Raw genomic sequence first — 12555 nt, 5'->3', positions numbered from 1 at the left:
AGAGGTCCTTGGTTCAAGTCTTCCCTCGAGTGAAAATTTTAATTTTTTATTTTCAGATAATTATTATCTGTTCGTCTTTTGGGAGTGATTATCACATACACAAGAAAACCTAAATCGGGCAAGGTAGAAGAATCTTTTTACCCACTCGCCAAGTGTACAAGTTAGGTGGGTCGACAACATATTCCTGTCATGTGACACACATACCGTCACCAGTGTCGTATAGAATATATCAGACGTGTTTTCCTGTGGAGGAATCGGTTGACCTATGACCTTGCGATCAAATGTTTTCGGTTCCCATTGGAGAGGCACGTCCTTTCGTCTAATAATCGCAAAGTTTTGCGGTGCGGTGGCAAAACACAGACACTAAACTTATTACAGTGAACAGAGACGTCAATGAACGAACGGACAGATCATAACTTTGCGAAAATAAAAAAGGTAAACTTTTCACTCGAAGGAAGACTTGAGCCAAGGATCTCTCGTTCCGCAGCTGCTCACGCTAACCACGGGATCACGGCGCTCCTGAGCTCACACTATCCGTGATGTTGCCTATCTCGCGTATGGACTACTCAGTTTGTATATTTTACTTATTTTTTTCATAGTTCCACACAACTTCTTCCTGTTTTCTCGATTGATCTGTGTTCAGTTTCTCAAGGCCTATCCACTGTGCCAACTTATAACTAAGTCTGAGGGGGCTGCGATGGGGAGGTTCCCTTGTGAGAGGTGGTTTTTACTGCTCGTACTGTCATGTAAGAGTATAAATCTTCCTCAGCCTGACACTGAAGGACGGCTATGCTTATCAAGAAACAGCACTTAATTTTCGACATTTTAGGTCCATCGTCTTCAGCCTTTTGCGAGTGAGAAGATGTAACAAAGTGCAATTTGGATAGGATGTATGTCAGTCACACATATCTCCTCATTGAGCTCAAAACCATCTCCAGATGTGTGTGATTCGCATAGTTGGTTAGATGTTCCATATATAATTTCATTGATTCTTTTATCGAAATGATATGGAACGAGTCGGTTTGCGGGATATGTGTACATGATTATTATTGATATGAAGCAACGTATAATTTCTGAGTCTTACTCATGCAACTTCACTTAGAAACTATGTGCCTCTCTTACCTTGTTTTGCCGGCCGGTGTGGCCGAGCGGTTCTAGTCCTGCCTCGGGCATGGATGTGTGTGATGTCCTTAGGTTAGTTAGGTTTAAGTAGTTCTAAGTTCTAGGGGACTGATGACTCAGATGTTAAGTCCCATAGTGCTCAGAGCCATTTAGAGCCAATTTGTGCTGTACATTTTTGTAACACGCTGTACATTTTATGTGGTCATTACACTTACAGTCTCTCTGGGTAGTTACTCCCAGATTATTTACTGTAGACAATGTTTCCAGGAGTTTGTTATAAAGAACGTGGGTGTAGAGCAGTGGATTTCTTTTGCTATGTGTGCGCAATATGCTACATTTATTTACGTTCAGGGTGGACTGGCAGAGCCTACAACATTCATCAGTCTCCTGCAGGGACATTCTACAAACCTATTTGTCTTCTGGCGTTATTCCTTTCTTATACACAACCGGTCCATCTGCGAACGGTCGTAATGAGCTTCCGGCGCTTTCTGCTGCATAGGTTTATAACAAGCAGTAAAGGTCATTTCTTTCCTGTAATGTTGTTTGCTATGGGCATCACTATTTTTCTAAAATTGTGATGGATTCTTTATCACGTATTTCATTAGTGAAATTATGTGTTGTGATGGTGCAGTTAAAATGATTATCTGCTTGACGAGGCACCCACAGGACGACCCCAGAGGAACACTGAACACAAATCTCACTGCTCGCCATTCCACAACCACGTGATGTGATTACCCAGAAAATTATCCTATGAGACATTGTACACCGTAAAACTGCAAAATATCTCAGAAGACTGAGTCCTTTGTTCCCAAGACAAGTAATTTTAACGTAGAACAAAAGTAGCTGAACTGGACTGTCTGAACAGTTCACTGACACGCATCTTCCAGTGCAACTTTCCATCAGCATGTGCACCAAAATATTTGTAATATTCAACCCTGTTTACTGACTCCCTGTCTTGTGCTACATCGGTTGCTGATATCGATCTATTTGTGCCACACAACTGAATAGGTTTTTTCTTAAAATTTGGAAAGTGTTTATTTTCATAGAGCCACCTAATATTTATTTGGAAAACGTTATTAACAATCTCTTATGTTCCTTTGTCTCTATAGTATTTATTGTACCTCCACTATCGTCTTCAAAAAGTACTAATACTGCTTGGTGAATGTTAACGGGACATATATAGGAAATAAGAGTGTACACAAAACTGAACGTGTAGTCACTCCTGTTGTGATTGCCTGCAGTCACAAAATTTTCTCTACTCCCAACATCATTTGAATTATTGAGCGCAAATTTTTTGTTCTGTTTGGTAAGTAAGATTCTAACTAATTGTGAGTAAATCCCTCAAATCCATAAAATGTAACTTCTTCGCAGAGAGTTACATGATCTACGCAATTTAATGCCCTGGAAAGGTCACAAATAAAAACCAGCTGGCGATATTTTATTACTCAAGGCTTGTAATACTTCATGAGTGAATGTATAAATAGCATGCTCAGTTGAGCAGCCCTTCCAGAATCCAAACTGTGATTTCCTAAGCAAGTTGTTTCCACTGGAGTCTGAGGCTACTGTTGAGGACATTACATTCTTGATTATTTTGGAGAAGGATATCAGTAAGCAAATTGAAATATAACAGTCTGTCTTGTCGCCTTTTTTATGAAGAGGTTTATCAGTTGCATATTTTGACCTGTCTGGTGAATATGACTGTGCCAGTGGCATACTGCATGTGTCTCTAAGGAGATGACATATTACACTGGAAATTCGTGAATTATCTGTCACAACTTGGCATTTAGTTTTACTGTGGTAATGTCTCGTACACTGACCGGTTGCCCTTTCTCCCATTACACAATACCCCATATAATTTTAGTCTTATCACCCTCAGCATTAATGTGTATTAGAATAGGCATACGAGGTGTGGCTAGAAAAAAACCGGACTAGTACTGGTGAAACAATAAAACGAATGCAATAAGGCTGAAAGTCGCGTGGCCTGTCACGTGACTCTCGCTCCGCCTACTGCTCGAGTTTCATCTGCCTCCTGCACTCAGTCTGCCCGTGGCGTCTGTTTTAAGTAGTTGACCTTTTGTCTGTGCGTCGGAAAATGTTGAGTGTACAGAAAGAACAGCGTGTTAACATCAAATTTTGTTTCAAACTAGGAAAATCTGCAAGTGAAACGTTTGTAATGTTAAAACAAGTGTACGGCGATAATTGTTTATCGCGAACACAAGTGTTTGAGTGGTTTAAACGATTTAAAGATGGCCGCGAAGACACCAGTGATGACACTCGCACTGGCAGACCATTGTCAGCAAAAACTGATGCAAACATTGAAAAAATCGGTAAACTTGTTCGACAAGATCGCCGTTTAACAATCAGAGCAGTGTCTGAGTTAACAGGAGTTGACAAGGAAAGTGTTAGGCAGATTCTTCATGAAAGTTTCAACATGAACAAAGTGTGTTCAAAAATGGTTCCAAAGTGTCTCACAATTGAACAGAAGGAACGCCGAAGGATGATTTGTTCTGACATCCTGGAAAACATTGAAAGTGATCCCACCTTCTTACAAAATGTTATTACTTGCGATGAATCGTGGTTTTTTTACTTACGATCCCGAAACTAAACGCCAATCGATGCATTGGAAAACTCCTGGTTCTCCACGACAAAAAAAAGCACGAATGTCAAAATCGAAATTAAAGGCAATGATGATAGTTTTTTTTTTTGGCATCAAAGGGATTGTGCACATTGATTGGGTACCAGAGGGACAAACAGTGAATCAGCATTACTACATTAACGTCCTGGCTACCCTAGGTGAGCGAGTACGGAGAAAACGGAACGATTTGTGGAGAAAAAAGTCATGGATCCTTCACCAAGACAATGCCCCAGCTCACAGTGCGTTGTCAGTGAAGACGTTTTTGCAAAACACAACATTCCCATCTTAGATCATCCACCCTACTCACCTGATTTGGCCCCCTGTGACTTTTTTCTTTTCCCTAAAGTCAAGTCAGCTTTGAAAGGAACTAGATTTCAGACTGTTGAAGCAGTAAAAGAAAAAGCGACGGAAGTAATGTATGGACTTACCGAAAATGATCTGCAGCATTGCTATGAACAGTGGAAAATTCGTATGGAGCGGTGTAGAGACCGAGGAGGAGAGTACATTGAAGGAGATAACATGAAATTGTAAATAATTGTAAATAAATCTTTTTTCCAGCATCAGTCCGGTTTTTTTCTAGCCGCACCTCGTATGTCTGGACATCTTCTACATCTACATGCACATACTGCAAATCACTGTGCAGTACATGGGAGAGGGTACGGTCCATTGTAAAAGTTATTAAGTCTTCTTTCCGTTCCATTCACGAATGGGGCGCAGGAAGTTTCAAACAAAGGCAGTTATTTTAATAGTATCTACATTAGTTTCGTCATCCATCTCAAATAACGTAGCCTCCAATCCCGTCTCTGATGCATCAGTCGCAATGAAAAAATCCTCTTCCATTCGCGGATGATGCAGCAGCGGAGCATTAACTAGAGCGCTACGTATTTCATCAAAAGCTTGACTACAAGCATCAGTCCAATGCCATGGTATATTTTTCCTCAACAATTGTAACAAGCACTCTTTATTTAACAACTGATGCGAGATAAACTTCCTGAAAAAGGACGCTAATCCTAAGAATGATTTTAGTTGCTTCCTATTGTTAGGATACGGACAATTTTTAATTGCGTCTAACTTCAAAGGGTTTGGTACTATTCCCTCTGGTGTAACTATATGACCAAGAAATTTAATTTGATTTCTACCGAATTTTGATTTAGCCAAATTAATTGTCACTCCATATTCCAAGAATTTTGCAAATACACGATTTAATAATTCAAGGTGTTCTTCCAAGGTTTCTGTGGCAATTAATAAATCGTCTACATACACCGTAACTCGTTCCTACAGATCTGGACCGAGCACCTTGTCTAGAGCTGATATAAATACACCACCGCTGGTGTTTAACCCAAACGGCATTACCTTAAATTGATAGCTTCTACCTAAATAGATAAAAGCTGTATATTTTCTTGATTCTTTAGAGATCTTTGTTTGCCAATATGAACTTTTGAGGTCAAGAGAGGTCAAAAACTTCACTCCATGGAATTTTTGTATGAGTTCTTCAAGGTTTTCGGGACAAGTCCTTACTGGTTTAATTATTTTATTAATATCTCTCGCATCTAAAACTAAACGTATTTCTCCATTTGGTTTAGTTACAAGTAAAACAGGGCTGGAGTACTCGGAATTTGAAGTTTCTATAATACCCCAGTCTAACATCATCTTGATTTCCTTCGTCACTGCTTCTCTTTTTGACCAAGGGACCGAGTATGTCGTCTTACAAAACGTATTATGAGGATAGATCTCAATGTGATATTCGAAGTTCTTAATTATGCCTGGCTTCTTATTAAATACAGGCAAATATGATGTTAACACTTCACTTAACGCTATCTGCTGTTGAATTGACTAGTATTCCGATTCCCTAACCTTTTCGTCAATGCTTAACATCTCAGTGTCAACATCGGTTAATTTGTCTCGGTCGTCACCTACGTAATGCACAGTATTCCTTGGAACATAATTTACAACCAAATTTTGACAATATTTTCCTAAAATTATTCTCATCTTTCTTAACATTATTCTTAATGGCTTGTCGTTAACAGTTAAGGTACAAACACCTTCCTTAATGTCTAGGATTGCACCATATTCACATAAAAAATCCATTCCCCAGATGCACGGTGTAGTCATTTTAGACACTATCAAGAAATTACATTCCAAAGTTGCTTCTTGTAGTTCTACTGCTACCCGTACTTGTTTAATTATCTTTTGCGCTTTAGCGCTAAAAGCCCCCGAAACGGTACATCCCGACACTGGTAAAGTGAGTAGCTTCTGTTGCCTACCAACCCTACTTAAACAATTACCCGTCATTACGCTGACCGTTGCACCTATGTCAATCAGAATACTTATAGGAATACTATTAATCTTAGCATCTACTATCGCCTGTAACGTAAAATCCTCTTTGGTGACTTCAGCCCTTGGTTCCTTCATTAATCCGTCTCTGATGTCAGAGCCGTTATTCTAATTAATGACATTGATTAACCCGTTAAGTTTGCCTCCCTCCTCATAACCAGCCATCCGACGAAGACCTAAAATGACTACCTTTCGTTTGACCGCCCGTCAGCTAGGTTCCTCGGTGGTTCGTGTAGCTCAACTAAATGCACTTCATTCCCATTTTGTTGGTACACGTTATCTCCTCTTACATTCCTATTATCAGGTAATGGTATAGGTCGATTAGCATTACGTGGACTACTGGCAGTATTGGGATTATTCCAATCTACATTAGTCATTTGACTCGTTCCCCATCTAGATTTACTCGAAGGCGCCATCGGAGCACAGTTGTTTTGTTGACCATCGCCACAACATTGGTGGTTTGGCGATTGCCGTCCTCCATACTTTCTTTTCCTATTCATGGTTACTAAATTTACTCGTTGAAAACTATTTTGTCCCTGCCCTTGGTTATTGTTTGGTGTAAAAGCACCTTTAGTACGATTATAATTTCCATTCCAATCTTGATTTTCTTTTTGCCTACGATCGTTTCGTGCATTACCGTTTTTGAAGTTGTGGTCACTGTTATTAAAACTCTTATTATTATTAGACTTATTTTGGTTCCAGTGGTTGTTATTACCATTATTTCCACTATTATAATTACTATGGTTGTTGTGCGATTGTCTGGCGTCTTCCATTAACATATCTGTCGAGTCAATTACTGCTGAGAACTGTTCTACGTCATAATCCGGTGCATGAATAAGTTTTTCCCTTATATTGAAAGACAGCCTGCCCTTCTATATACGGATTACCTCTCTACCTGAAATAGGTTCTGTCCAGTACCTAGTTTTATTTACGTAGCGTTCAAAATATTGCCTTAATATTTCTTTTCTAGGGTTAAAAAATTCGGGTTGGTAAACTTCTTTCCGTAAACGTTCTTGACGACTCAAGGACCAATACTTCGCCAAGAAAACCCTTTCAAATTCTTAACACGTATTACACGTTTCGCTAATTTTCGCGGCCCATAATGCAGCTTCTCCTGTTATCTTAGACATGATAAATTGGATCTTATCATAATAAATGTAAAGCACCAGTTTGCTTTTGTTCTACAATATTATTTTTATTGCTAACCGGTTTTCGGCTTACGAGGCCATCTTCAGACATTTACTGAGTATTACTTGTATTACTGTCCATGTTTAACTCCCCTTGTAGTTGTCTCATCAAATACTGTTCATATTTTACTTTGCTCATTTATTTAATGTAAACTGGTATACAGCCACTGCTTTGATTATAATGTTAATGTAAAAATGCAGTACCATCACACTCTCAAACTGTAGGTTCCCTCAAACACCTCAATTTTCCTGCATTTAGTAATTTCTGTTTATCGTATTGATATGGCTTAAGTCCCTCGTGTATTCTGTATTTACATTGACAACTGTCTCTTCTTTTTTAATTGGTTGTGTATCACTCTCCATGTTTCATACTTCTTGATGCAGTCTTGTCTAGTACTAATTTTATCTTATTTCAATAGTTATGTTTATCAATAGAAACTGTTATGTAGGCATGCTATTCTTATTTTGTGCTAAGGGTTTTCCTGTCAACTCCATTGTTATTTATGTACTGTTCAGTTTTTACTATTTCATTGCAAAGATGTTACTCACCGTATGTTTCTACTTTACTCTAGATGTGTTACTTCTCTTCCAATGTTGTCTGCTAACATTTAACTTCTTTGGTGATAATACTCAGTAAATGCCTGAAGATGGCCTTGTAAGCCGAAAACCGGTCAGCAATAAAAATAATATTGAAGAACAAAAGCAAACTGGTGCTTTTCATTTATTATTATAATGTTGTTCTACCAAGAACCGACGGAAGATTCTGTTAATATGGATCTTATCACATTCTGACCAACTGCGCGGAAATATTCTCTTAAATGAATTTATGAACACTTTGGGATTAATGTTGTTTTTCTCACTAGAGAATGTAGGAAATTGCCTACTCTTAAATATGCTGTGTTCCACCTTTAAAGAAGAAACACAACTACGTGGGACATGCGGGTCATCCTCTACTTCCCAATGTGAGCTAATTCCCACGGATCACTAGTAAAGGTGTTAGACTGCATATACGGACGCTTTGTCTCGCAGTTGGATTTCCTTGGACTACCTATATGTTCATTTTCTGGTTTTGCGTCATTCTTAAATTGTCACTCTGATACTTGAGCGAGCTGTATATAACAATCACGAACAACTTGAGTTTTAATTTGATTGCATTCTTCCATAAACTTACATGTTAATTCTTCAAATAGTTTACCTTGACTGTTTAAATAATTATCGATCCTTTTAACAGTCTGTTGTTTAATTTCATTCAGATGGTCCGTGATATTACTATAATTATCTGTTAATGAATTAACCCTTATGGATACCACATCGCATTGTTCCGATAAATTACTCAGATTTTCTCGCAATTTATCGATACAATCGATAATTTTGACATCCTGTTTTTCTTGTTTGGTTAACCTGGATTCAACATCTTCAGATTTGTTATCTACTTTAACTTTTGATCCTCAAATCTAGCTTCAACATCCTCTACCCGACTCTCTACTTCAGAAATTTTACTATTTACGGTTGCCTGTAATATTGCCTGTTGTTCGGCTATTTCGGAAAATTTACTATTAAACGATGCTTGCTGTTCTGAGAATTTAATAGCTTGCTGTTCGAGTACTTCAGAAAATTTATTATTGCCTGCTGTTCTGAAATTTGCTCACTCATCATATTTAATTTTGATAACATAGTACTAAGTACGTCTACACCTCCAGAGATGTTCGGTGCGGCATTAATTCTACATTCTCGATCGGTAACTTCGCTAACATCAGAATTATTGTCTGGTATTTCTACGACTTTATCCCTTGTTCTACTCCCCGATACACTTGGTATCGCTTCCTTCTCTTGTTCAGTAAACGTGTCACCCCTACACTGACAATATTCCTGTTACTTTCATCCTGTTCTGGCAAACCACTAATCTCCTCTTCTAATCCAGGAATTCTCTTTTCTACATCACTACGCGGTTTTAAACTTCTTTTAGGCATCATGATAACTACTGAACACAACCACAATGAAATCTCAATTAGCACTACAGCAGAAAATCTATTCTAACATACTCAAATGATCACTTATTTTGTGGACTGCTTACTTATACTGTCGTGGTGGATTGTCGTGGCGTGGGGTGTGGTCACTGTTGACTGTTGTTGGACGCGCGGCGTCGTTCTGCTTGTAGCTCACTTGACGTCGTGGAGCGTTGTCTGCCTTGTAGAGGAGTCAGCCCCCCATATCGTCTCTGCAGCTGTCGTTGAGAAGAAACGTCGGACGGTGTGATGTCCGGCGTCGTCAAGTCCAGTTAAGTCCTGTAAACAAACACTGTGTAGTTGTTGCTCATAACTAGCACTTCGTCCTTGCAATGTTCCGTCTAGCTTCGTCTTCTCGTCGAGGCGTCGACTGGTGACGTTAGGCGCTGTGATGTCTCCCAGATGAGACGACAGCTGGCGTCTTCGAGCCCCGCGTTGTAGGCGCCAAAATGGTGTGTGTGGAGCGTGCCCCCCGGACTCAAACCGTGGTTTGATGTAGTCGACGCCGTGGAGCTGCTACTGCCACAGCTCGCGCGCCAGACTAGAGACACGATGCGATATAACGCCAGTCCCCGTAGATTAACGGGAGAAAAAAAAAAAAAAAAGAAAAAACCTGAAAAACTTCCGAAAAGGCGTTCCCTGCGTAGTCGTCGTATCTCAATTACAAGTCCGCAGCGTTTCCACTTATAGGAACTCGGATAATCGATGCTTTTTATTATTAATATTGTATTGTTAATTGCCCGGATTTGCAGTAGTTATTAATTCTTCTCTCGTTCGCATAGCACACACCACTGATTGCGAGGAAATATTTTAGTTAACAGTTCTTTCTTACGCTGTTGTCCCGGGTTCGATTCCCGGGGAGGGAGGGGGGGTCAGGGATTTTCTCTGCCTCGTGATGACTGGGTGTTGTGTGATGTCCTTAGGTTGGTCAGATTTCAGTAGTTCTAAGTTCTAGGGGACTGATGACCATAGATGTTGAGTCCCATAGTGCTCAGAGCCATTTTTTTTTACGCTGTTGTCTCGTTGCTATGGAATTGTTGTGCTGGTATGCAGCGAGATCCAGAGATACCCTTTGATTCAGTCTTTGTAAGATTGCGTCGTAATACGAAAATATTTTAAAGTTCACTCCTCAACTAATGACGTGAATATTTGCACTTCAATGAAATAGTTTTTCATGAGTAGTCGTTGATTTAGTCATTTATCAAGCTATTTAATGATGTAGTCCACACCGGGTATTTAACTGGTACCGAACAGTTTATTGTTATTTTGTCACTAAATACGTATAACTCCGGCACCACATGCACACGGAATAGTTTAGTTAAGTCAGTCCGATTTAGTTATAGTGTCTTGGCAATTACCACAACCCAACACTTTAGCGTAAATGTTTTATCTTCATGATGTCGTGTACTTGGGTCTTACTCAAGACTAATTGCGTGTTTTCTTTCATAGAATGTTCACTTCTCCTTAAGGTCCAACTGATTTCAAGTCAAGTCCAGTGTTCACTAATTCCAGAATGAGATTTTCACTCTGCAGCGGAGTGTGCGCTGATATGAAACTTCCTGGCAGATTAAAACTGTGTGCCAGGCCGAGATTCGAACTCGGGACCTTTGCCTTTCGCGGGCAAGTGCTCTACCAACTGAGCTACCCAAGCACGACTTACGCTCTGTCCTCACAGCTTAATTCTGCCAGTACCTCGTCTCCTACCTTCCAAACTTTACAGAAGCTCTCCTACGAGTCCCGAGTCCCGAGTTCGAGTCTCGGCCTGGCATACAGTTTTAATCTGCCAGGAAGTTTCGTTCACTAATTCCGTTATTAGATTTCAATTAACCCGCAGTGCACGTTTAATGAGTCTATCTGTTCCTGCCTCAGTTCATAAAATCAGTTTCTTAAGCCGTGAATCCCGTCACTCAACAAACACTTCTAAACTCGAAAACAATCTCGTCACGATTCGCAATCTCAATAATTCAGATCAGAACTGCCCTCGTACGTCTGCACTGGATGAGTTCTAGCAAGCGACTTCTTCTGTGGAAGAGCATTGTAGGCGCACTTAATTTCTTCGTTGCGCTTACAACTCTCTTCCACATAAAAGTTATCTCTGATGACATTACTTTGGACTTAACTTTTGAGATGTTAATTTCACATTTGTCACATGGATATTTCTCCATTGATGAAATACGATGTTTCTTCTTTCTCTTTCGCTAGCAAATATGCTCAGTGGTGTACAGTGTAGTTGTTGACAAAACTCTTTCGTGTTAGCTCATCGGCAAAGATGTTGTAACTGCCAAGATAACTTTCCCTACTTCATGTTCTTTCTTAATTGACTTTAAGGTGGTCATTGGGGCATTTGATTGTTTGAAAGCCTCTCTGCGTGCTGTAATTAGTATAATCTTGTCCTCACGGTCTCTATGTGAGCCATACATAGGGACTGGAAATAAATCCCTAGAGTCATCACTTACAGCCGGTTCTTGAAATTTTGTTAGCAGCTCTTCTCGGTACAGTTTACATCTAGCTTTGTGTACGAGTTCAGTTTTCCTCAGCATCTCTGCGATACTCTCCCATGCTTCAAACAAACTTGCGACCATTCGTGCTGCCCTTAGTTGTATGCTTTCGATATCCTCTGTTATTACAATGTTGTGTACATCCCACACATGTGAGCAGTATTCTAGAATGCGACACACGAGTGATCAGTAACCAATCTCCTTTGTAGGCTGACTGTGTTTCCCCAGTATTCTACCAATGAACAGAAGTCTACCACCTGTGCCGGCCGGTGTGATCGTGCGGTTGTAAGCGCTTCAGTCTGGAACTGCGAGACCACTACGGTCGCAGGTTCGAATCCTGCCTCGGGCATGGATGTGTGTGATGTTCTTAGGTTAGTTAAGTTTAAGTAGTTCTAATAGTGCTCAGAGCCATTTGAACCATTTGAAGTCTACCACCTGCTTTACCCACTGCTGAGCGTATGTGATGATTCCACATCATATATCTACAAAGTGTTAGATCCACGTTTCTGCATGATTTGACCGATACCATCTGTGACTCATTTATCTTACATTCATAGGATACTATGTCTTTTAAGTTTTGTGAAGTGCACAATTTTACATTTCTGAATATAAAACGCAAGTGGCCAGTGTTTGCACCACTTTGGCTTCTTATCAAAATCTGACGGGAAAATTCACGCACCTTCTTTCAGACAGTATTTCATTTCATAGAACTGCGTCTTCTGCAAAAATTCTAAGGATACTCTTAATACTGTTCACAAGGTCATTAAGGCACA

General features: G+C 39.8%; 1 non-coding gene across 1 annotated transcript; it reads right to left on the bottom strand.

The window, feature by feature from the left end:
* Window positions 1–10861: 10861 nt before the first annotated feature.
* Trnas-cga lies at window positions 10862–10936 on the bottom strand. Its single transcript has one exon. It is a non-coding gene; the product is annotated as a tRNA-Ser (tRNA).
* Window positions 10937–12555: the final 1619 nt, after the last annotated feature.

Source organism: Schistocerca piceifrons, chromosome 11, assembly GCF_021461385.2.
Source record: "Schistocerca piceifrons isolate TAMUIC-IGC-003096 chromosome 11, iqSchPice1.1, whole genome shotgun sequence".
Taxonomy (NCBI): Eukaryota; Metazoa; Arthropoda; class Insecta; order Orthoptera; family Acrididae; genus Schistocerca; species Schistocerca piceifrons.
Note: the sequence above shows the minus strand (reverse complement) of the source record. Positions and strands in the feature narration are given on the sequence as shown.